The sequence below is a fragment of the Bubalus bubalis genome, chromosome 2, assembly GCF_019923935.1.
Source record: "Bubalus bubalis isolate 160015118507 breed Murrah chromosome 2, NDDB_SH_1, whole genome shotgun sequence".
NCBI lineage: Eukaryota > Metazoa > Chordata > Mammalia > Artiodactyla > Bovidae > Bubalus > Bubalus bubalis.
The window spans coordinates 116,098,336-116,124,335 of NC_059158.1; the positions used below are offsets into that span (position 1 = coordinate 116,098,336).

General features: G+C 40.6%; 1 protein-coding gene and 1 non-coding gene across 8 annotated transcripts in view; one reads left to right on the forward strand and one right to left on the reverse strand.

Annotated features, from left to right (window-relative positions):
• NCKAP5 (NCK associated protein 5) overlaps positions 1 to 26,000 on the forward strand; it is a 1,209,945-nt gene that overhangs the window by 205,582 nt on the left and 978,363 nt on the right. The window lies entirely within an intron of this gene.
• TRNAG-GCC lies at positions 2,875 to 2,949 on the reverse strand. Its single transcript has one exon. It is a non-coding gene; the product is annotated as a tRNA-Gly (tRNA).

Below are 26,000 nucleotides of genomic sequence, written 5' to 3' on the forward strand. Positions count from 1 at the left end.
TCTTCCATTTACCACATGTTCATTGACTACCTTCTGTGCAAGGCACTCTCCTCCTATTAAAATCTTTTAAAAAATGTAGCTCTCTTAAAAATTTACTATTTCTTTTTCTCTGGATTTCTGCCATGCATCCTTCAGAGCTGTGATGAGGGCCTTCTTGGGAAGCTGCACAGATGGGAGTCACAGAAGCTTGTAACATGTGCTGTGAAGAGCTGCATTCAAAAGCGTTGTCTTTCTCTGCATTGGTCCTTTATGAATGTCGAAAGTGGAAGTGGATAGGTGACAGGCAGGGGAAAGAAGGCAGAGAACTAAGTCAGTCCTGAGGCTGGAATAACTCTCTAGAGATAAGCTAGTGACTTTTGGGCTGAAGGAAAATGAGAGACTAGAAAAATGATCACATCACACACACACACACACACACACACACACACACAGATGCAACAATGACACACATACGCACACACAGACACAACAGATATCCAATAATTGGATCCAGTTTCTTCTCTGCTCCCTCACTTCTCAGATATGAGCCAGCATTTATGTGATATCCCAGGGTAGGTAAGGACCTTGGTTCATAATGTCTGCATGTGTGAAGGGAAGCAAAGGCCCCTGAAATGACACAGCTCGAGCATTATACATTTTTGCCCATCTCCAAAATGAGATAAAGTTAGTACATTTGGGAGAAGACACACATCAGCCAGATAAAGAAAATGTGCAAATAGACCAGACAGAACCATGCATGGAGTTCTGAGATGTTGGGGAAACCCAAGGCTAGAGCCAGACACCAAAGTAGTAGACATCGCAGTTACCACAAGTACATGAGGGGATGGGAACTCAGAAATCTAGGGAACCTCCATGCTCATGAAGCAAGGGCTGCGTGTCAAGTGTTGGAAGTTAATACTCTTGCCCCTTTGAGCTCTGTGATTCATATCCTGGTCCCATGGTTCAGACAGTCCCAAGAGGACTAGAAATGGATAAGGTGCCACGATGTGATATTTCTTAAAACTAATTATCTGAGAGAATTCATGGAAAATTGAATGGAATAAGGGTTCACACTTGACTGAGATTCACTATCATGCATGACAACGTACAAATTGATCCTTTAGGAAAGTTAATAACTTAGCCAATGTTAATAGTAACCAGTTAGATCTGAACATCAGAATTAATCAAGATTTCTATGTCTACAGTCTTTGTATACACACCTAAATAATAAATTGACTAAATGAATAAACACAACTTTAATTCTGAGTATATAATTAAAGAGCTTGAGCTCTCTCTTCACAGCCTATAAATGCAATTTTTTTAAATTAGTAAAGTTAAAAACACATCTGTGGGCTCTAAGTTCTAGTACTTCTTTATGGGTGCAACATTCTAAGGATATGAGTTTTGTATCTCACTTATTAAGTTCATTAGATCAATTCACAAAGGTTAAGAACTAACTTCTATGTTTACAGGTAGGCAGGTAGATTCATTGTAGCAACTGGGTTTTGAGTCTGGCTAACTTCTATATGAAAAGGCACTTGTAGTCCTTTCCTGGCCTAGCCCACAGAGGGCTCAAGTAAAGGCTTGGGAGGTTGCTGCCAAAACTTGCCCTCTGTGCATCAGTGCTGAGTTGAATCTCAGAGGAGAGTTTTGGGTGAAGTAGAAAAGCAAAGCTTTATTGCTTTGCCAGGCAAAGGGGGACACACGGGGTTTGTGCCCTCACAAGTTGTGTATCCCAGCTTGGGGGGTGTTGGTGAGGAGTTTTATAGCGATGGTTCAAGGGTGGGGTTGCTGATAAGGATCAGGGTGTGTGAAGGGCCTGCACTCCTTAAATCCAGCCTCCTGTGGTCTCCTGACAAGCTTCTGTGGTTCTGAGGTTATCAAACTGTGACCCTCTATCTAGAATGAAGAATGCTTCATCAGATAATTAACATCTTCCATTTGTTGGGGGTTTAGAACTCAAAGACACTGTTATGTACATCCCTTGAGTTGGAACCAGGCTTCTGTCCTAAGAGCACTATTGTTTTTTGGCTGCTTCTTCCTTGTTTCTGCATCCTCTCTCTTCCCTCATCAGCAAATATTTGAACCTGCCCTTTGGAACAAAGGAAAGTGCAAGAAGTGAGGAACTCAGAAAGGCTTCCATGCCCAGGAACCCCACAGGGTCCTGCTCAGTTTCACAGTGAGTTGCCAAGTGCCTGCAGATGCCACACTGCTGGACCCAGCTTTGTCTCTAATGAGCTGAGTCACTGTAGACAATTTTCCTTTTTCTTTTGAGTTTAACTTCACCTTTTTGTCTTTGTGATCAGAGGACAGGGCCCAGTGACCTGTCAGATTCCTTGGACCTCAACAATTCTATGATATTAAGTGCCTAACATATCGTGAGGAATGCCAAAGATGGGGAAAACCAGATTCCAGCTACCACAGTGTTCCCAGTACAGCTCTGGAGATGGAGTTTTGGTCACTGAGAAGCTGTAGCAGGCCTTTCCTCTGGGTTACATTTAAATATGTGATAAAGGGAGGAATGTCTAATGATGGAATTGCAGGGAGAGGACAGAGAGACTAAAGGGAAAGAAATATGTGTCACAAATATATCACTATCATAAGAAACTCACTTGTAAGGTTCTGAGGAAAATTCAATAGGAGATAATTTGTACTATCTGAAAGTTATTTGCTTAGATTCCTTTCAAACGCATAAAGATAACCTTATTTGTTTATTTTTATTAATTTTTAAAATATTTCTGTATGTTATCATTATTTATTTGGCTGTGCTGAGTCTTAGCTGTGGCACAGGGGATCTTGGATCTTTGATCCTGCGTGTGTGATCCTTAGTTGTGGCATGAGGGAACTTTTCTAGTTGTGGCATGCAAGCTCTTAGTTATGGCGTGTGGGATCTGGTTCCCTGACCAGGGATTGAACCTGGGCCCCCTGCATTGGCAGTGCTGAGTCTTTTAGCCGCTAGACCACCAGGGAAGTCCCAAGATAGCCTTTAAAAAAAAAAAAAAAAAAAGTCAGTTTACAATCCCATCTTTATGTTTTAATTTCTCACTTTGTCTAAAGCCATCTTGTGTGATTTACAGTGAATTTAAGGATTCTATTTTGCCCAGTACACTGTTGCTTCAATGAGATATAGCCAATTGGTATTATATTTGAGAGACATTATTCCTATGTCTGGTTTGCATATTTCCCACTAGAATTGTCTCTCTTCTGCTTTCTAAAGTTATACTTCAGAAAAACACATGTCAGTGGGGCAATGTCTTTGACCTGATAAGCATGCTTAAGTTGTAAATTATACAGAAAAGTCTTGTCACAAGTCACACTTTTGTGGACTTCAGAGAGGTTGAGTAAATGGTCAGGCCTCACTGATTTGGAGGCTTTGGAGTTGATTGTCAATGTGACTGAATATTTTTTTGAAAGACTGACAGTTAAGGCATTTCAAATTTATAGTTGAATTAACAGTGAATAGAATTTTTTCACTCTGTTTGAAAGATGAATAAATAAGTTATGATTGGCATCACTTTGCCAAAACATCCACATCCCTCTCCTCCTCTTCTTCCTCCTCCTCCTCCTCCTTTTTGAAGAAACTCTTGCTTGGAAGAGGAAAAGGAGAGGAGAAATGAAGAGACGGAAGCATTTGAAGAAAGTATAAATAAAATTGCAGTGGGGTAAATAAGAAAACAAGCTCCACTAGCTCAAAGTCTCATGGACAAGCCTGCAGAAGGGTCTGGACTAAGACTGTTAGGATAGGGACTGCTTTTGCCTTTATATCCTTTGAGAATGAAAGAGCACCCAGCCCATTAGATGCCAGTTGAATGAATGAATGATATTGTGATGAAGAAATACTGCAAAATGGCTCTGAGGGTCTAGGATAAGGACCCAAAGCCAGAAAAGCCCCAGGAAACAGAGGTTGGCCTCTGACTGATAACTCCCACTTGGTACCAGTTCTGAACTTGAGAACTTTGTCAGTCAGGTGAGTGTGAGGCATCAAGTTATTATCCTCAGCACAGGGAAGATATAATATCTATTGAATGAATGAATGCAGAAACAGGCATCCATGTTCCAAAAAGCAATGAGTCCCTTTCACAAAATTCCATGTTTTTCTGTAAGTTGATATAGACTCCGTAGATTTCAGATGGAATAATCTTACATATCCAGGTAGTCAACTCAAAACTCATGAATGTTTACAGTGTTTGCTCTTCTAAATCCTTGTGACCAATCAGATAAACTATTTGAAAAATACCTTTGGGTCACAAACAAATTGGGATCCACTTTTTACCTCTGAAAAATCAGAAATCCAAAAAATAAGAACACCTGGACTTTGTGTCACTTTTCCTTGGCATCAAATTGTGGGGGTTTTTATCCGTAAATATTTTCAGTAAATATTGTATTTATCAGTAAATATTTTCATGTGCATTTATAAAAAACATTCCTGGTTGGTTTTTGATGACGTGACAAGGTGTCTGCCTGGCATGGGTTATAGCCTATGACCCTTGAAAATGTGGTTCTTCCACTTAGTTCATGTGTTTTTAGGACCCAGAGATGATTGAGACAGAAAGATAGATGTGTTCCACCCTCTTGGGATAGTAGTTTAACTTGCAAATAAGCTTTTGGAGTTAAATATTTATCTCATGTCCAGATAATATAAAACTTCTCTGTTTAAAGACTGGTTCATTTTTACCAATTTGATACTGGGTTACAAATCAAAAATAGCTTGTAATTCTTCAGTAGAAGTCCTTATGACTTTGATCAAATCTGCAAAAGTTGCAAGCAAAAAGATAAAGCCATGGACACCTGGCCATTCCAATTTAGTAACTGTAATGTTACCAATGACTTCCCAGTTAGTTTTAAAAGGCTACCTTCTCCCCACACAAAGAGAGCAATGTTGACTTGCCAACCTGTATTAGAACTCAAATAAAATGTCAGCCAGCAAGTTCCTTGAATCAAGAGGTCACAGACCTGGGCATGACTGCTACATTTCAGATAGGCCTGGGTTATTCTTGGAGCAATAAAACAACTGTATGTGTGGAAGCTGAAATAATGAACTATCCAAGCTTGTGAGATAATCATGTCAAGCTTGGGGATCTGAGTTGATCACCTCTTGAAGAGGACAAGCTCTCTCATCTCCTTCTAGACCTTCAGGTCAGCACAGCCAAAATCACTTTCATCTTCTCTTACAAGTGTTTTTGCTGCCTTTTCTTTTCCTTTTATTTTGCCAACTCTTCCCTCCATCCCTTCCATTTCTTCCCTCTATCCTTTCCATTTGTTCCCTCACACACATTCTGCCTAATTGCATGTCAATGTAAATATCCTGAAAGGAATCCATGAATTCATCTGAACCCTCTACTCAGGGCCTTGTTCAGCAGATTTGCTTATCAACAATAAACTCTTACCTTACCTTCCAAAATATGAAACTCAGAAAACTACCTCTAGCCCTTGAAAATGTGAGGCACAGCTCTCAGATGCTGAGCATTTACAAACACAACCTCCAATTAGCAGCATATTTGCTTATGGGCTTTTTTTTTTTCCTTGACAAAAACCTCAATCGCTGAAACCTGGAATGAAATTTCAAAGACTTTGTCCCTATGAGAAGCTACAAGATCAGAAAAGTAGAGAGTTTTAAATCTGGGGTCTTAGATATTTGAATAGATATTGAATATAAGCCCAGCTGTGCGGGTTGCATTTGCTCATTTTGAACATCCTGGTTTGTGTTACCTGAGGTTCTTTGTGTCTGTCTGAGGATGCAGAGACAGAATCCCCTACGGGTCTCTAGTTTTTACTGGATACAAAGGCCTGTGTCAGAGCAGAGTTAGCCGTGATTTGAACTTGTTTGCTTTCTTCCCAGTTGGTCACAGTCATATATAAAATTTGAAAATGCCAAAATTGCCCAAGGAACAAACAAATCTTTCAGAGGTCTAAAGCAATTTCTCCCTGGTTTTCCATGCTCAGGAATGGCAGATAGCAGATCTACTGTTATTAAAAGCAGACTTCATTATACAGCAGATGTGTCCTATGTGATAAGGTCATTAGTGAGGACCAGGGAAGGAATGCCAGAAAGAGTGGACAGAGGCTGGATCACTCTTAGTGCTTTGTTACTTCCCGGTGATCTTCCTCGTGGGATGCTCTACGGCAGGGGCGTGGGCTAGGAAACCCTATCTGTGAGCATCTTATTCAGCCCATTCATAGCTCACTCGTGACTGAAACTTGGCATGCTGGAGTCCAGGCAGGAGGCCATGGCAACCCATTTAATACCAATGTTCAGAACAATCTCCTTGTAATGAGGGCAGTATTAAGAAAACAGACTTTCTGCCTCATTCTGGGCAGAGCTTAAAGATGCTAGGCTGTGTTGTAGTAGGGCTTTTCTTTTCTCTTAAGTCAAATTTTATCATCCTTTATCCTCAAATATAGATGAGCCATGTTTGATATTTGGAAAATAAATTTGTGATATCAAATTTTCAATGCTAATCTTTTAAAATTGGCAATTGCCTTAGCTCAGTTATATGTTCTCTAACTCTATCAATCTGTATAGTACTTGGTTTCCATGGGAATAAGCTTTGCACGTTCATTCATTCAGCCCAGAACCTGAATTAATTCAGGAGGCTGTGGTTGCCCTGACGCTCAGTGCTAAGCAGTTCTCCTGATAATTAGAAATATCATCTGTGTTGCTCCATTAGACAAGCATTTCTCTGTTTTGTATGTGTTTTTTTAAATTTTTTCATATCAGTAATCTTACTGTGCCTACTTTCTGCAAGAAGTAGTTCTTTGCCAAGATAATTGGAAGTTTTTTGTTTTTTAACTTCTTCAAATCCATCATAAGAACCTCAATCTTTCCTTTTTCTCATAAGCTAATCAAATTGTCCAAATAGATGCTGATTTGTAGTCATAGGACCATAATTCTCCAGTTTGAGATAAAAGTCAAAATCACACAGAAGGCTTAATAAAACACAGATTACCGGTCCCACCCCAAGAGTTTCTGATTCAGTAGGCCTGGGTAGGGCCATGAATTTCCATGTCTAACAATTTCCCAGGAGATGCTGATTCTGGTGCTGATGGACTGGGATGTACACCTTGAGGCCCATGAGGTTTGTCAATATTAAGTTGTCACAAAAGAACCACAAGGCTCAGAGAGAATTTCTGGAGAAGTTGCTATGTGCTTGGTTAGCATGTTGTAAATTTTGTCAGATGTATTTTTTTACTATCTTGACTTTGTGTAAATTACATGCAAATTCAAGAGGGATACACAGTGAAACCTATAAATAGAGAAGGAAAGAGAATGAATATGAAGTGGAGGACGCAGAGTAGACTTTGAAGAAGATATTAGACTAGAGCTGACCACGAAGCAAGTGAAAAATGTAATTTTCATAAAGCAGATAATTGTTTTTACTTTTTTTTATAGGAAGTAAACTCCTTAGTTGATTTATTGTTTAAATTATAGAAAAGCAGTTCAGTTATAGGATATGTTCTTGCCTTTAAAACATCAGTTTTTCCATATAATAGCTCTGTAATTTGTGTTAAGAAGTAGATTCCAGTTCCAAAGAGTGATCATGCTTTTGAAATTGTGTTTTCAACTAGCTCTATAGGTATTTCAATTGATCTAAACTTAAGTTATTGTCAAAGTTTTAGAAGCAAATCTTTTTTTTTTTTAAATATAGTTGATTTATAATGTGTCAGTTCCAGGGGTACAGCATAGTGATTCAGTTCTACAAGTATATGTATTCATTCTTTTTCAGGTTATTTTCCCATATAAGTTATTACAGAATATTGGTTAGTGTTCCCTGTGCTATATAGTAGATCCTTGTTGGTTATCTATTTTATATATAGTGTTGTGTACATGTTAATCCCAAGCTCCTAATTTATCCATCCCCTCAACTAAAACAGATGGTTTTCTCTTATTTTGTAAAATTTATTTATTTATGGGTCTCCTGGGTCTTCGTTGCTGTGTGGGCTTTTCTCTAGTTGCGGTGAGCAGGGGCTACTGTCTAGCTGCGGTGCTCAGACTTCTCACTGTGGCGGCTTTTCTTGTTGCAGGGTGCAGGCTCTAGAGTGTTCAGGCTTCAGGAGCTGTCGTTCCCAGGCTCTCAAGCACAGTCGCAGTAGTTGTGGAGCACAGGCTTAGTTGTCCCACAGTACAAGGGATCTTCTTGGACCATGTGTCTTGCATTAGCAGGCCCATTCTTTACCACTGAGCCACCAGGGAAGTCCTAAGGCTGGTACTTTTTCAATCAGCAATTAACAAGTAGCACAGACTTGGGTTCAAGAGATGCCCCATGTGTCACCCATAAGGTTAACTGTTGCATGTGTAAGCAGGATTTCCACTTTATAAACAGAGATTCAACAATGATTCAACAATGGCTGCTTTTTAAATGTCTCCTTGTCTATAAATAATGTCCAAAGTTGGCTTGTTCACTAATATCATCTCCAAAAGGATTTTGTTAGATATATTTGACTGAGCCACTGGTAAAAAAATGACAAAAACCACATTTTTTAACCTTGAGTATTGTTGGATTTTGTACACACTCCTGGTTTTAATGAACTTCTGAACAGACATATGATGATCTGTCAAAGCAAGTGCTTATTTCATTTAATTGAGACTTTGAGATATTGTGACATTCTATGAGGAGGACATAAAATTTTGCCTGAGAGTAACCAGTAAGGAAGTGTTTTACTGCTTATTTATTTTAAATGTAATCATTACCTAATAATTCCTTGTCTAGTATTTATACTACACAGATGCATTAGCGGGTTTATTCCTAAGTGAGACTAACTGACCCCCCCCCCACCTCCCCACCCCCTCCATACCCATGTCCCTGGATTGAATCCTTCTATGATATCCTGAGGTCTTTCTGTGCACATGTAACCACAGCCCTTCAGAATCAGACTGGCATGAAACAGCAGTTTCAATATTAAAGAAGAACTAAAGAAGATGCTCTGGCTTTGGACTCTACAAATCTCCAAGGAGTTTAAATCATACTAGCTCTTGGCAGCAGAGAAGGCAATGGCATCCCACCCCAGTACTCTTGCCTGGAAAATCCCATGGATGGAGGAGCCTGGTGGGCTGCAGTCCATGAGGTCACTAAGAGTCAGACACGACTGAGTGACTTCACTTTCACTTTTCACTTTCATGCATTGGAGAAGGAAATGGCAACCCACTCCAGTGCTCTTGCCTGGAGAATCCCAGGGATGGGGGAGCCTGGTGGGCTGCCGTCTATGGGGTCGCACAGAGTCGGACACGACTGAAGCGACTTAGCAGCAGCAGCTCTTGGCAGGTAATGGCGGGTTGTCAGCTCATTCTGAGTGTGAATCTGTGCATGTGTTGCTTGGTCAAGTTGCCATGTTAGTGTGTTCCTGGTATGCACACCTCTAGTTCTTCATAGCTGGATGACAAGGCATTCTATCACAGAAATCTGCCAGAGATCACATTTTCAGTTTCTTCCTGCAAATATAGTCATTGGATTGTTGCACTCTCCTTCCCGCAGACCAGGAGTCTTGTCTGAGACTGGTAGGATTTTCTATTCCCTTAACTTCCCAAGTGGCATTAGCAGTACACTTGATTGTTTTGTGGCTGTCTTCTGACCTCTGGGAAATCAGCAACTACATTATTAGCAGGAAGAACAGGAAGGGCAGATCTAAGAGACAGAGATGAATATATTTATTCATTAGGTTGGCAACCACTTAGTGAGCATTAGATGTATCCCTTATGTATATGTATGTGTGTTCATATAAATGATTCACAATCTTCAGCCTTGGGGAGAGGTGATTAAATAGTTTATAATCTAGCACTATGGTTACTATGATAGAAAGAGAAGATGCTAGGAACACACAAAGGTGAGTGGTTGGATGGCTGCCTAATAGAATTAGGGAAATCTCCAGTAGGTTTTAAAAAGAGAGGAGATTGGAAGGAAGATGACAGGAGGAAGGATGTTTTGGACAGAGAAATGTAGAACAAGCACGATAGTATGAGAGAGCTAGTGTGCTTCAGGAATGGCAGGTGGATGGGCAGAGTTGGAAGGTAGAGTGTCACCAGAGAAGTTGGACATGAACCTGGAGAGGGTAACAGGAGCCAGGTCATGAAGAGTGTTATATCCTGTGCTAAGGAATTGGATTTCAGTACAGTGATATATGATGAGTACTGCCTTTTCAACTCACACCTGGGATGAAAATACTGAAAATGGATTCAAGGGGCATATGACTTGAAGCCCAGAGACTGGTTAGAAAATATTTCTGTTAGTTTAAGAAAAACCCAAGAATAAGTTGAGCTAGGGTCATGGCAGTGGGAATGCAGAGAAGAAGGCTATTATGAGAAAGAGGATTGGGAAATTTTGGTGGACAGGAAGAAGGGCTAAGTGAAAGCCTGAGGTTCCAGGTTGGGGCCAGATAGGAGTTAATCTCTATTAACAAATTTGTTAGATAGCCTCTCTGGCTTTTGGTGTGGTGAGGATGAACAGTAAAGGCACAGAGAAGAGTCAGTCTTGAGCTAAAGAGGCAAACCTACATCTCTCCATTGGTAAAAAGAAATAGAAAAGGGGTCCTTTGTGGGCCTTGTAATACCACTCCAGAGGCTGCATTATGGTCTATAGCATCATCTCTGAACAGGAAGGTCTGCCGAAGAATGCATATTCATGTAGAACAAGCTAAAGGACCACCAACCTATTCTCATAAATCCTTTCTTCCCTGATGTTACAATAAGTTCTTGGGTAAGTAAGAAAAATTTGACCTCTCCCTCTTTGTTCTATTGCTTCCCAGAAAGTGAGCAGTCTTCAGGTGGTGGAGCACAGGGCAGCTGGCTGATCTCAGACCTTCCAAGTCCTCCCTTTTGTAGTCATTTCTTGGTTGCATCATCTCTTCAGTCTGCTCACATTTTTTTTTTTTTTTCTTTTGATGGTGCTACACATTCTAATGTATTACTCTTTTCTGTACTGCAAGCAAATGGAAAAGTTAGCTCTATAAAAAAATTAGTGGCAAGTTTTTAATTGTGTAAGAGGATGATGACTTCATAACATTCTACAGTGGAACTTGAAAAACTAATTCACAACTAGTGAGTGGAAGGGCTGGAATTAGAATTCACATTTTTCCTGACCCCATTTTTACTGAGGGCTTCCACAGAGATGACATGGATGTACATGCAAAATAAAAACAAATTCAGATCCTGAATCCTGCATCAGGTGCTTGTGGGGCAGGTATTATGAAGAGCAGTTAAGTAGACTCGAAAGAAGAGTTAGGTCAAAGAAAGGAGCAAGCCTTCCAGAAAGCCTATGAAAAAAATGGAAGTTCATGGGGGAAGTCACACAAAGAATGGAAAAATAATCCTCCTCCAATAAAAGCAAGAAAAATATATGAAAGAGACTGAAGCACATTCATCGCTCCTTTCTCCGCCATCCTCTGTGCAGTTGCATTTGCTCCTCGCCAAGTCTTCTCCCAAGACTTTCAAGATTAAGTGATTTTTTGCCAAAAACAAAAGCAGGATCATCTCATTCCCCCATGGTTTTGCATGAAAACTGGTAATAAAATCAAGTACAAGAAAATGGTTTCAAATCCTTGTTCTCCTGATGCCCACATATTGGGTTTTTACAAAATATTTTTGTAGTGTCTATACTTCACCAGATTTAATAAGCTTGCCAAAATTATGGTGACGATACTGTAATATCCTTGAACAAGAATGATATGGAGACATTTAGTCATTGGTTAAAGATACTTGTTACTTTCAGCTATGTTTTCTTTTTCCTATGCCCAATCTGGATTATTCCTGCCCTATGGACCTATACTAGCATTCGTGCCTATATTATTTTTCAACTACTGTACACCTGGCTCTGCCTTCCATACTTTGAAGTGTATCAGCCAAATGTAAATCCTGTCAAGGTCAGAGTGTCATTTAGAATTGCAAAAAAGTTGCTGGGCATGTCCATTCGGGCACTGTGACCTATCTCCACCCAACTTTGCCCTGCCATTTGGTGAGATATTTATAACACCACATGACTGCTTCAGATAGAGGGACTTAAGCTGAAATAAACACAAAGTGATTTGTCAGATTTACCAGTGCAGAGTCCATTAATGACCTTCACCTTGGAAAGAAATACATGGGGGTTTCTGATAACCCTGAGCTGAGTCACATGTACCTTAACAATGGCCTTCTCCTTGTGACTTCTGTTCTGTGCAACATCAGAATGACTCTCACTACTCCCTGGTCTTCTAGTCCAGGAAGGAGTTGTCAGAGAGAAGTACTTAGTCTATAAATTTCTTTCTAAAGGAATTACAGCTTCACATAACTGAATTTTGTGTTAAATCAACAAGAATTAAGGAGTTAAGAGCCACAGAATCAGAGGTTTTAGAACAGGAAATGCTTTCCTTTTTCTATATATTATCTTGTAGATTATATCCAATATCCCTGTGAGGTTAGCATGATTATTCCTATTTTGAAAATTAGGAATTTGAGGCTCAGAGAAGTTACATGACCTTTATTCTTGGTCATATAACTAGAAAGTGACAGAACCTGAAAGGAATCTGTCTCTGATAATTCTAAACCCAGTGCTTTCTGGAGCATGTAACACTATCTTCAAAGACCATTGATAGGAAACATAATGTTGTATTAAAAAAAAAAAAGTGGAAACAGTGAGATATTTTATCTCCTTGGGCTTCACAATCACTGCAGACAGTGACTTGTAGCCATGAAATTAAAAGAAGTTTGCTCCTTGGAAATAAAGCTATGACAAACCTAGACAGCACGTTACAAGCAGAGACATCACTTTGTCGACAAAGGTCCATATAGTCAAAGCTATGGTTTTTCCAGAAGTCATGTATGGATTTGAGAGTTGGACTATAAAGAAGGCTGAGCACCAAAGAATCGATGCTTTTAAACTGTGGTGCTGGAGAAGACTCTTGAGAGTTCCTTGGATAGCAAGGAGATCAAATAAGTAAATCCTAAAGGAAAACCATGAATATTCATTGGAAGGACTGATGCTGAAGCTGAAGCTTCAAAACTTTGGCCACCTGATGGGAAGAGCTGACTCTTTGGAGAAGACCCTGATGCTGGAAAAGATAGAAGGCAAACAGAAGAGGACAGCAGAGGATGAGATGATTAGATAGCATCACCGACTCAATGGACATGAGTTTGAGCTATCACATGATAGCTCAGGACAGGGAAGCCTGGCATGCTGCAGTCCAAGGGGTCACAAAGAGTCAGACACGACTTAGCAACTGAAAGACAACAAAGTGTTATAGGTACTGTGGGACGTAACTGAATATCAAAGGCATAGCCCCTTATTACAGAAACCCGTAGCCCTGCTGACATCTGTTCCCATGCCCAAACACCTGTTTATACTGTTCCTTCTTTACAAACATGTTATGGGTACTAGTGCTCACATTCTATTTTACAGAGGAGTTTGAAAAACTAGTTTACAACCAGTGAGTGGAAGGGCTGGAATTAGAAGTCACATTTTTTTCTGACTCCATTTCTACTGAGGGCTTGTCCAGAGATGACATAGAAGTACATGCAAAACAAAAAGAAACCTAAATCCTACATCCTACATTGGGTGCTTGTGGGGCAGGTATTATGCAGTTCAGTAGACTTCCCTGAAGGCTCAGCAGGTAAAAAATCTTCCTAAAGTTCAGGATACCCAGAAGTCATGGGTTTGATCTTAGATTCAGAAAGATCCCCTGGAGGAGGAAATGGCAACCCACTCCAGTATTCTTCCCTGGGAAATCCCATGGACAGAGAAGCCTGGTGGGCTATGGTCTATGGGATGGCAAAGAGTCGATCACAATAGCACACATACACACCGACTCCAAAGAAGAGCTGGGTCAGAAAAAGAAGCAAACATTCTGGCTGGACTAGCTGGGAAGGCCTTCCAGAAAGCCTGCAAAAAAATGGGAGCTCCCTGGGGAAGTCACACAGAGAAGAAATGGAAAAATAACTCTCCTCCAATAAGAGCAAGAAAAATGCATGAAGGAGATTGAAACACATTCATCTCTCCTTTATTCTCTGCCATCCTCTGTGCAGTTGAATTTGCTCCTTGCCATGTCTTCTCCAAGACTTTCAAGATTAAGCAATTCTTAGCCAAGAAACAAAAGCAGGATCATCTCATTCCCCAGTGGATTTTCATGAAAACAGGTAATAAAATTAGGTACGGTTTCAAGAGAAGAAGAATCAAGCTGAGTCTATGAGGAGTCCCGCACATGAGCACATGAAGTGGCACACATATTTATGCTGTGTCCAGATCTCTTGCATCTCACTACATCACTCTGAGAACATCACTACTCTCTGAACAGCTGGATGTGTTTTATTGGAAAAATAATTTGTCTCTGTGTCAGTGTTTCTACTCCAGCGCTTTGGCTCAATAATAAATATGTGAGACCTTTTGTTGAAAAAGGAAAGAAATATAAGCACATTTACAAAGAAATGCATTAAACTTTCACACGCCTTTATGAATGGACATAAAAACATTGCAGACTTGTATGCATGGTCCTCATCTGACAGGCCCTGCAGGGAGGCTGTGACTAAGTGGTCTCCTGTTACTACCTTAGCCTGTGCCAGTGGCTTTAGCTGACCTGCTCATCTTGAGGTCCTTAAACTATGCTCACATCTCAGCACAAAGGCTAGCTAACCCTTCACATCTTGTCAAAATTCCTTCCCTCACATCATAGGGACCCCTGTTCAGAGAGCCATCCCTGACTACCTTATCTAAATTAGCTCATGCCAGGCACTCAAGAACCCCAATTCCTCCAATATTTTCATTCAGGGCAATTGTCATTACCTAGCTTTAATAACAAACTGACTTATGTGTGTTAGTCACCCATGCCAGATAGCAAATTCCACAGGAGTAGCTTTTTATTAACCTTTTTTTCTAGTGCTTAAAACAGGACCTAGCATGTCAAAATGTCCAGTAGTTATTGAATGAATTACTTGATTAATATTCAGTGCTGTGGATAAGAATCTTAGGTGGACATGAGATGATTTTGCAAATTCCTAGTATTCTCTTTCTCTCAATATAAGTTATCTTCTTTTCCCACTTCTAACTGAGCATTTCCCTGACATCTCTTCTGGTTCTTTTTGGAAAATAAGCATACCTACTTTTTTTTTTTAAAGGACCTCTCCTCGAGGGAAAATCACAGGTCTTCACAGAACAGATTATGAACTCAGTAAATACAAAGCAAATAGACAGTGCTTGAGTCTCTGATGACTTGGCTAAAAAGGAGCATTGCCTTAAAATTTAGCACCAGAAACTCAGTTGTTAACTGTGTCAGTGGTGTTTTCCTAGGGCTAGCAGCCTGGGTCTGAAGGTTATGTCCACAGGTATTAAAAATATTAACATAAAGCTGAATGATGATGCATGAGGTGCTCTCTTTTCCCATCCCTTCACTTGACTTTGCATTCGAACGAACCCTAAGTCTCTTGGCTCCAGACCTTGTCTTCCTTATGCTGATGGTGTAGAACATGCTCTGTGCAATGGAGATCGTGCTTTAAGTTTTGGGTGGCATCTTTTTTGCCTTCACCCTACACCATTCTTTCTCATTCCCATCTGGCTTCAGTTGCTTCAGTTCAGGTCAGTTCAGTTCAGTCACTCAGTCGTGTCCGACTCTTTGCAACCCCATGAATTGCAGCACGCCAGGCCTCCATGTGCATCACCAACTCCCAGAGTTCACTCAAACTCACATCCATCGAGTCAGTGATGCCGTCCAGCCATCTCATCCTCTGTCGTCCCCTTCTCCTCTGCCCCCAACCCCTGCAGGCATCAGAGTCTTTTCCAATGAGTCAACTCTTCGTATGAGGTGGCCAAAGTACTGGAGTTTCAGCTTTAGCATCAATCCTTCCAAAGAACACCCAGGACTGATCTCCTTTAGAATGGACTGGTTGAGTCCAGGTTCGATGCACGATACTGGATGCTTGGGGCTGGTGCACTGGGACGACCCAGAGGGATGGTATGGGGAGGGAGGAGGGAGGAGGGTTCAGGATGGGGAACACATGTATACCTGTGGCGGATTCATTTTGATATTTGGCAAAACTAATACAATTATGTAAAGTTTAAAAAAAAAAAAAAGAATGGACTGGTTGGATCTCCTTGTAGTCTAAGTCTTTTCCAACACCACAGTTCAAAAGCATCAATTCTTTGGCGGTCAGCTTTCTTCACAGTTCAACTCTCACATCCATGCATGACTACTGGAAAAATCATAGCCTTGAGTAGATGGACCTTTGTTGGCAAAATAATTTCTCTGATTTTGAATATTCTATCTAGGTTGGTCATAACTTTCCTTCCAAGGAGTAAGCGTCTTTTAATTTCATGGCTGCAGTCACCATCTGCAGTGACTTTGGAGCCCCCCAAAATAAAGTCTGACACTATTTCCACTGTTTCCCCATCTATTTGCCATGAAGTGATGGGACCAGATGCCATGATCTTCGTTTTCTGAATGTTGAGCTTTAAGCCAACTTTTTCACTCTCTACTTTCACTTTCATCAAGAGGCTTTTTAGTTCCTCTTCACTTTCTGCCATAAGGGTGGTGTCATCTGCATATCTGAGGTTAATGATGTTTTTCCCAGCAATCTTCATTCCAGCTTGTGCTTCTTCCAGCCCAGTGCTTCTCATGATGCACGCTGCATATAAGTTAAATAAGCAGGGTGACAATATACAGCCTTAACGTACTCCTTTTCCTATTTGGAACCAGTCTGTTGTTCCATGTCCAGTTCTAACTGTTGCTTCCTGACCTGCATATAGGTTTCTCAAGAGGGAGGTCAGGTGGTCTGGTATTCCCATCTCTTTCAGTATTTCCACAGTTTATTGTGATCCACACAGTCAAAGGCTTTGGCATAGTCAATAAAGCAGAAATAGATGTTTTTCTGGAACTCTCTTGCTTTTTCCATGATCCAGTGATGTTGGCAATTTGATTTCTGGTTCCTCTGCCTTTTCTAAAACCAACTTGAACATTTAAAATTTCATGGTTCACGTATTACTGAAGCCTGGCTTGGAGAATTTTGAGCATTACTTTACTAGCGTGTGAGGTGAGTGCAATTGTGCGGTAGTTTGAGCATTCTTTGGCATTGTCTTTCTTTGGGATAGGAATGAACATTGACCTTTTCCAGTCCTGTGGCCACTGCTGAGTTTTCCAAATTTGCTGGCATATTGAGTGCAGCACTTTCACAGCATCATCTTTCAGGATTTGAAATAGCTCAACTGGAATTCCATCACCTCCACTAGCTTTGTTTGTAGTGATGCTTTCTAAGGCCCACTTGACTTCACATTCCAGGATGTCTGGCTCCAGGTGAGTGATCACACCATCGTGATTATCTTGGTCGAGAAGATCTTTTTTGTACAGTTCTTCTGTGTGTTTTGTACAGTTCTTCTGTGTATTTTGTACAGTTGTTCTGTGTATTCAGTTGCTTAGAGATGATTTTTGATTCAGACATAATGGTGATTCTCTTGGACTTTTGTGCACACACCATTATTGCCATAAAACAAGTGTTAAGTGCTCGCTCTGCAGGCCTGAGGAATCTGGAAACAGTGTTGAGAGGGGTCACTTGTGTTGCTTTCTGGATCAGCTTGTAATCACCCAAGAATAAGTGCTCATTTAGGGCTCGAGAGAAACTGGCTTCACCATAACTACTCTCAGTGGCCCATTTGGGCCTTGCTGGGGACCTGTGTCCTAGACTTCACTCAGGATGTGGGAGTAAGGGTGGTTGCAAGACCAGGGCTGCATCTAGCTCCAGGGTGTCGATCACTGATGCTGGCACAGCCAGCGTGTAATGAGTACTCCCAGCACTCCTGTCATGAGTACTCCTAACTTGGACATTTGGGAAATTATGTCAGAAATCATAAGATTGCCAAGAGGAGGTCCTTGACCCTTTATAGCACTGGTGCTCTGTCTCTGAGACCCCTGGGTCCCTGTTCTGCCAGCATCATAAGCCTATTTTCTGCCAACCTCTTCCATAGCCACCTTTGCTCAGCACACTGGAAATTCCCTGCCTAGTTCTGCCTAGATCTCTGTGTGTAATAGAATCTGTAGGTTAACAGAGTTGAGTATCACAATTTCCACCACTCAGTTTGAATCTTGGGTGTCTGGGTATTCTGCCTGCTCCTGAGGCATCTTTCTGAGTTGCTCCCATAGCTCCAGTTCACATCTGAAGATTCAGCTAACCTCAGACTGTGTAGTACGATAGCATTCAGCCATGAAAAAAATCACATATAAGGGAAAAACTCACACAGTTCAAACCAGTGTTGTTTAAAGCTCAGCTGTAGTTACCTGGGAAAGTAAAAGGAAGATATTCAACTAAAGATTTTGTTTGGTTTATTTCTTGCTACTTTAAAATTCTCTGATTCTACTTTGCTGTAGAATGACCATGTCAATGTGAGTCAGAAGTGAAGATGACTAAAAATACAGTACTACCAAAGCCTTGCTTTCATATGAGAACTTCCATGAGTCCTTCTGGATGCATGATTGTTTTTTTTCTCCCACGTCTCCCCATAAAGATCCCCTTTGTAACCCATTTTTAATTTTTATCTCCCAGAACATAGACTAATTTCTCAGAATGTCTTTCTTTCATGTAAGATGATTTGTCCTTTGAGAGCCGTTTCAGATGATCTAACCTCATATCTGCAGAAAAAGTAGACATAAACGTTAGGATCCTGACTTTAGACGAGCATTTATACCTATAGTTTCCATATATTATTGACTGATTTCTCAGCACATTTCACAGAAGCAGAAGTAGTAGAGGAAATATCCCATCTGATGACACTCCCAACATACAGGTGTATGTTCCTTTTCATGATGAGAGGGGTGAGAGGTAAGAGAAACACTTTGCATGTCTAGGTGGATAGAAAAATGTGCATTTGTTGCCCTAGGGAAATCTAACCATAAACTTGGACTCCCAGTTTCAAATGTTTAGATTTACTCACTAAGTGGACCAGGGCTTTCCAGGTGTCGCTAGTGGTAAAGAACCCGCCTGCCAGTGCAGGAGACATAAGAGACTTGGGTTCCAATTCCTTGGTTTAGGAAGATCCCATGGAGGAAGGCTTGACAATCCACTCCAGTATTCTTGCTGGGAGAATCCCATGGACAGAGGAGCCTGGTGGGCTACAATACAAAGGGTTGCAAAGAGTCGAGCACGACTGAAGTGACTTAGCTAGCACTAAGTGGTCCACATTAAGGACTTACAACCTGATTTTTGCCTGCTTAATAGAGCTCAAGTCAATGTGCAGTCAACTGCTGCTTGACCATCCGGTGCTAGAGGACTTTCTTTTTCCCATGGAAGATGTTAGGGTGATTCAGGAGGTCAAAAGACCTGGGAAAACAGACCAAAAAAAAATTTCTTCAAGCTAAATAAGTAAAATACTCTGTAAAAATAATGTTAACAAATATTAGAAGATAATGTCTATTGAGTGTTTAACCCTGTGTTGTACACTTGATAGCTACATTTAAAGCTTATAACTGCATTTCTGTCTCCATTTTGGAAAATTAAAAGGAGCAACAACAATAGTTGAAGGTCAGAGAAATATTAAGCAATTTACCAAAGGTCATGGATCTGGTACTTGGCAGAATAGAGAGTACAGATCTGTCTGAGCCCAGCACCTGTGCTCTTTACCCACAGGCCGTGTGGCCTCTAGTCAAAGGGTGTGCCTTCTGCCATCTTGAATTTGTGAGTTCTGGGGAGGAACATTCATTTGGGCACCACAGAAGATAGAAGGGAATTTTATGGTTATGGATCTCTGAGAATTAGACTGTGGGCTCCCTTGGTGCTGCTGCTGTAGCCAGGAGGTTGAGGACAGCTTTCTTATCATCCATTTAAGCAGCCGTCCTAGGAGGGGCAAAGCAATGACCATGAACCTGGATGTGCTTCAGCCTGCCTCATCTTCAAATCCCTTAATACCCTTCCCAAGGGGACTGGAACTTACGTATTTGGCAGGTGAATCCAGAATTCCTTCCAGGTCCTCCCCTCACTAGCCAACATCTCTATAGTTTCATACAGTATAACATTTTTGGAATTAGAGGGAATTCTTACAAGCTGTCCAGCTCTGTCTCTTACCCTCTGCCCATTTTATGGAAGAGACCTGAGGATGTTTGGGGGCATGCCCAAGAATGAGGGCATTACTAATTCCCATCAGCTCCAACAAAAGCCTTAATTCTTCTAATTTCTGCTACAGTGCCCTTTTCATATCACTTCTGAGAGGCAACCTTTACAAATCTTGCCCTTTTTGTCTTGCCTTCCTGTTTAGTTTAAATTTCTCATTATTTAAAAGTATCTCCTCTCTACTCCTCCTAAGTTTTCCTCATTTTTCCCTTCATTGTGTCTATGACTCTTCCTGTGCTATTTTTGAAGGCACATTAATGTTGAATAATGTCCATTCCTTCATCCAGTTTTAGTTTGTATTTTCTTTGTGGCAGGGAGGGAAGTATGAAAGAAATGTGTGCTATGAACAGCTGTTACTGAGTTCTCCAAACAGGAAAGTGCCCTTGGCTATTTATAAGCCCTGCTTTCAAAGATGCAGGTCGGGGCACTGCCTTTTACCCCTGCAGTGTGCCGGGCTGTGTTTTCCAGGGTCCAGTTGATAAAAGCTGTGGTTATTGTTTCTTCAAGCGTTTGTCTTCCTTGAAGTGGGACCAAGTCAATGACTGCACTTGTGAAAAAGTGTGGGAAGACTGAATTACAGGAAACACAATGACCTATTGAATGAACTGGTGTCCATCAATGATTCTAGTGAATAGATTATGAATTGTTCTTACCAGAACCAAAATAAGTTATTCATAATGCCTGACCCTATTTAACTACATCAAGGTTTGGGCTTGTTGTGTAATTGCTGAGAGGAAAAGATATTTTTAAAAGTTCACTGCTCAACCTGTTATAGAATAAAAAATTTTGTTAACCTAGTGAGGTCAATTCAGCTGATTGAATCTGAGTTCTATATTAACATGTGTTGAACATTAACCCATATGTAGTCTCTGATTCTCTGATGGTATGTTTAAAAGCATTCGAACATTAAATTACAGGTAAGCATACGAAGGATTGCCAAGAATATACCTCAGGTGACAGACAAGTGTTTATCATCATTATCACATGTTATTGGAGTTTGAGTTTCCCTTCCAAAAGAGTAAAAAAAAAAAAAATCATGGTAATGATTCTGCTGCTTATAGCAACAACAATAATAATGAAAGATTTCAAATGAAATTAGACCAAGGACTGAGGGATCCGCCCTAAGATCTTTTTCTTGAAAAGCAAACAAGATGTGTGATGTTTACCTACTTTGGCATTTAGTGTAGTCACTGGCAACTCAGCTTTCTGAGAAAGAATACAGTGGACGTTTACAGGATGATTAGAGACTAGCTGTGGTCTATTCCATTCCATGTATCTTCTGTGTAATCTAGTCTATGTGTTTTCTTCCACGTCATCTGTTGTTTTTGGACTTCATCGCTTTTAGTGTCTATGTGGACTTCCCAAGTGGCTCTAGTGGTAAAGAACCTGCCTGCCAAAGCAGGAGATGTAAGAGACTTGAGTTTGATCCCTGGGTGGAACGATCCCTGGAGGAGCACATGGCAACCCACTCCAATATTCTTGCCTGGAGAATCCTATGGACAGAGGAGCCTGGTGGACTGTCCATAGTGTCGCAAAGAGTCGGACATGACTGAAGCAGCCTAGCACGGTGTCTATATAGCAGCCTTTTGACATAGAGACATATGGTGTCTGTATGTGTGTGTGTATGGACACATATGTCTGCATGTTTGCCAATTAGCTACATAACTTGCAAGTGATTCAATCACATCTTTAGCCCATAGTTTTCTTCTTTCAGATCACCCCATTTACTGCACATAGTTGTGAGGGTATATCTTATGTGGCAGCTGACTTAAAGACATCATTGAGGTTACAAATGTGATCTGGTGTAATGTAACTAATGTCTTGTTAATGGAATTTATTAAGTTTGGGTTAACCCTACCACCCCAATATTTAGCAAGTAGGATACCACAGTAGATGTTTTCCATGACTGGAGATAAATTTCACCAAGCTTTCCATATGCTCTTAGGTTCCTTTACAATCATCTCATGTTTGGGAGAAGAGCCAATGTTAGTAGTTTATTTTGTGGCCATGAAACATTTTTTCTAAGTGAAGTTAATGGGCCTTAGTTTATGACTTTGACCTTGCCGTTAGTTCCTAGCCAAGGGATAATGTTGACACTGAGGTCACATCTTTTGTCTTTAAAGTTTGGAGACCCTGTTGGTTTTCTTTTTTTTCTTTTTTTTTTTTTTTCCTTTTTTTCCTTTTTTTTTTTATTTTACTAATCATTTAATAGCCAGTGATCAATCATATCTTTTGTTACCTGTATCTTCTTTTTTTTTTAATTTTATTTTATTTTTAAACTTTACATAATTGTATTAGTTTTGCCAAATATCAAAATGAATCCGCCACAGGTATACATGTGTTCCCCATCCTGAACCCTCCTCCCTCCTCCCTCCCCACTCCATCCCTCCTGTTGGTTTTCTTAGAAGATATTTACATAGCTACATAGCCCTGTAAGCAAAGTGTGGATACTTCCTTACAAAGTATATGTCTACAGTTATCTAGAAGCTGCCAAAATCTGGTAAGACTGATCAGTTTCATTCTCATGGGTAAATCAGTTCATTTGGAGAGTTCCTGGAATGCACAGCCATCTGCCTTTCCACACTTCAGTGATTTAAAGGGCCAGGTGTGCTGTCTAGGGTAGGAAAGATTCCAGCCTAAATAGTTCCTGTAGAGTGCCTCTCCATCTTTCTTTTCCTCCTCAGAAATAGCATCAATGTAATTACATAGTCACTGTTTGTTCATTATTTGTCTGTTTTCCTTATGACTATAAACTGTTTGTGGTCAGGGAGCATGTTTGTCTTATTTCCTGCTTTTACCCAGTATGTAGCCATTGAGTGGTACACTGAAGGCCTCCATGAGGGATTAAATAAGTGATGACCTGATAGACATGTACAACATCAAGCCAGAAAGGGTTTAATTTCTTCAATTTGAAGATGGAGAAATGAAAACATAAGGGTATTTATGATTAGCCTGACTTGGCTATTTTTGTTAGTGCCCATGTTGGGACTTCCATCTCGATATCCTGATTCAGTCTATGGTTCTCTTTATGGTGTCATGCTTATGTTTGGATTATAATCCATCCTTTCATATTATTTTAAGTGTAGTGTTTTGGTTCTAGGGGATACATTAGGGAGAGGTTAGGGAAAAATCATCTTTTACTGTTCATTTGGGGTGGGGGCATGCCAGCTTCCTAGCTGCACCAAGTGGCCCTAGGGAAGAATTTATTCACTGTTGAGATGCGGAACACAAGATGTGAACTCTCCCTGCCTTGAAATTCCCAGAAGCAAATCACAACCACATGAATACAGGGACAATGCCAGATGGTCTGTCCTCGTCCTTTCCAGCTTTCTGACTCAATCCCAATGATTCAGCCAGGTTGGAAATAACTTCACATCTTCCCCCTCCCTGGGGCCTGTCCCCCACAGAAGAACTATCAGAACTACAGTAATCAAGGATCAAATTATCGTTGAAAGTCTTTATTTAAACTTTTCGAAGGGCTTTTTCAAAATGGAGGATTTGGACACAATAATGGTCCAGTGATTTCCCATCCAGGTTTTTCTTCCAAAACATAAATCCAAAGGAAATTAATAGAATAAAGTTATAATCACAGGCACTAAAATTTTAACTGCTAAGGCAATATTTAATGTTCAGTCTCGAGACTCTAGGCATGCATGGTTTTCAAACCTGGCTGAATATCAGAATCACCAGGGAAACTTGGTCCTACCTGCCAGAGATTCTGCTTCAGTAGGTTTACTGTGGGACCCTGGAATAATCTTCTTCTTTTTTTAAATTGACAGCCCCGCTGAGTGATTTTAATGATGGGCTGCATTTGGAAGCCACTGTTCTAGAAAATCTTCAGAAACTTTCCAAATGGCAAGTTCTATTTTTAAAGCATTGTTTAAAAGCAAACCCCTTGTTCAGGATTCTATTTTAGGAGATAAAAGGCCCATTACTGTGTGGAGTATTAACAGAGTTCTCAAACAGTTATTCATCTTTGGTTAAGCGTTGGATTTTTCTTAGCATTTTTTTTCTTTTTATAAATTCAACAGAGTGTAAAACACACCCCATCCCATCCCTGAGCAGGGGGAGGGGCATCTTGGACTCACTTGCAAGTTTCTTAGTCAGTGGATTTTTATGATCTCCTTGGCATCCGGTCAGCTAGACTTAAACTGCTCCTGTATGGAGGAGTGCTGTGAGTCCAGGAGTCTCAACTCTGTTTCAACAGTTCTTTAGTGTAGTTTATGTAATATATTAACTTATGAGTTAGACTCACACATCTGGAGAAATCATGACAATAAAAGATACAACAGATTATGAATTAACAAGTACCAGATGCACCAGAGTAATGTAGATTGTTCTATTTGCAATTTCAGATGCAGATTTTAGAAAAATGGCCACTTTTCAGGACTATACATGTGTATTTGGAATCACTTAGTAATTAGGTAGAAGACAGATGATAGGAAGAAAGTAGGATGATAGCTAGATAACTGAATGGATGATACATATACTTGGACTTAATAGGAATCTAGCCTGTTTATTTCAAGTGGCACTGGAAAGCTGTATGATTTAGTGGATAAAAAGAGTCCTGGGAAACCATGTATTTGAATCTTGCATCTGTTCTCCAGTTCCTTACCTGGAAAAGTAAAATGCAATTTGTGTTTTCCTCCAAAGATTACTCTATCACAGAAGTGGTCCTTAAGTGAGAAACAACAGAAGGTAATGATTTCAGAGAATGGTGGGTGAGCTAATAGAGAAGGCATAAAATCATATGGAGTCTTAGTTTAGATGCCCAGGCAGTCATCAGGGGAATGCTGGATTTCAGCACTTCAACATGCCAGGTGTGGGCATTGGCAGAAAAACCATGAATCATTTGCCAGATGACTGTACAGCTCATCCATAATGTTCGTTTTTTAAGAGCAACTTAATAATGCTGTCAGATGTTTCAGAATTTCTTGCCATCATAACCACACTGATCACCAGCAAGATTTGTATGTTTGTATATATGTACAACTTTCCTTCTATTATTCAAAGGTATAATATGGGTCCACTTGAAATAAACTTATAAATATATACAAGTTATTTGGTGGTAAGGAACAGAAATGGATGCCAGCTGCAATATACAAGTGGAGCAAGAATGTTATTGGATGAGTGGAGGATAGATTGGGGCTTCCCAGGTGGTGCGGTTAAAGAATCCACCTGCCAATACAGGAGACATAAGCGACATCTTCCCCCTGGGTTGAGAAGATCCCCTGGAGTAGAAAATGCAATCCACTCCAGTATCCTTGCCTGGAAAATTCCATGGACAGAGGAGCATGGCAGGCTACAGACCATGGGGTCGCAAAGAGTTGGACACAACTGAAAGACTAATACACACACACAGAGGATAAATTAGTAACAGAGTGAAAGTTGCATAATCTCGCCTTGGGAGGGTTGGGCAGAGAGCAGTTTCAGCATCTCAGTATGAAGAACTGTCTTCACTTGGGTTTTCTCCAAGGCAGAGCATAAATAAGAACTTGTAACAGGCAGCTCATTTGGGAAGTGTTTCCAGGGAGTAGCAGTAGGGGGACAAGCAAGGGTGAGTCAGAGGAGCGGACAACCATGCAAAGATGTCTTCATGAACTGGCCATCACTGTGACCTACGGGTGGTCCATCTGTCTGGTGCCTTCTGAAGAGCAGTGTTGTCTACTCAAGGCATAGAAGGTACACCAGTAGCCCTGTGCTGCCTCTGGGGGTTGACTCCCTTTCACTTCCTAGATCAGCATATCTGAGCATGCCCTTGTGCAGAGGGCTCTTGCTAAAGTGTTAATGAAGCTCCAGAGAAGAATAATGACAGGTCCATTCTGCAAAGGAAAGACCATGAAAGGGTGATGTTACCAAAAGATGGGGAAACAATGAGGCAAGCAAAACCAACAGACATTCCTTAATTGAAGCCTGAGGATGTTCATGTATATGTGAGAGAGAGAGAGAGAGTTGGGGAGAGAGAGAGACTTGATTT